Genomic DNA, 999 nt, shown 5'->3' with positions numbered 1-999 from the left:
TTCCTCAGGTTAGATATATTTTAAGTATATATTTACCACATGTGGCTGGTGGCTACAGCATTCGACAGCACAATTTTAAATACTATTGAAGGAACACAGAGAAATAAATACAATTAAAGAAAATGATTAAGTTCATCAGTGTTTTTTCTTGTTCCTATTATGATTTAAAGAAGGCTATTCATTTTTCAGACCCCAACAAATCCTAAGTAAGAAGGCAGGGTGACATAGTAGAAATCACACAGTGCTGGAACAAAAGGGGGCCTGGGTGATAGTCCTGACTCTGTCCCCACCCGTGGGGTGACCTTGAATAAGTCACCCTGTCTTTCATGCACTCAGCTTCCTCATCTGTCAAAAGAGGGAGATGGTCAAAAATCTCTTCCAACTCTGACCTTTTAGAGTCTAAATTCACTGAGGAATTGAAGTTGACTTGTGTGAACTGAGTAAATTATGTTATGAGAAAAACATTTTGCTTACGCTAGAGAAAATCTGTTTTCCTCTTAGGCATTACACTCTCAACACACAGTATAATATCAGTGTACTAAACTAAAATTTAGTAAAATATCAATAATGAAGCACCTGAAAATTAAAACACCTAAAAACTTTCATGTACCCTGAGTCAGTAAGAAATCAAGCACGAGAGAAGTGTCTCCTTCCAGGGGCATCAACTTGAGCCCTAGCCCCACCGCCCTCCCACGGTCCTTTTCCTAACGGCTCACCGGAAACCCACTGTTAGGCGTGTCCTGCGTCAGGTGAAGCTTACTGTTTTGAGATTCATTGCAAATGAGATGATTAATGATGCTTTTTAATCTAATGCTTTATTTAGCTGATAGCTTTTATGCTAAGAGGTATTGATTAACAAAATAAGTGACAATTTATTATTTGCCACGTCTTTTGAGTATTACTGAATTTGTTGACATTTTTAAAAGATTTTATTTTTCTGACTAAAAATCACAATATTGTATGTAATTATTTAAAATGTTTGAGAAATACAGGATGATA

Source organism: Propithecus coquereli, unplaced genomic scaffold (assembly GCF_000956105.1).
Source record: "Propithecus coquereli isolate 6110/MARCELLA unplaced genomic scaffold, Pcoq_1.0 Scaffold357, whole genome shotgun sequence".
Lineage (NCBI taxonomy): Eukaryota > Metazoa > Chordata > Mammalia > Primates > Indriidae > Propithecus > Propithecus coquereli.
The sequence above is the reverse complement of the archived record's forward strand: the minus strand, read 5'-3'. Positions refer to the sequence as shown.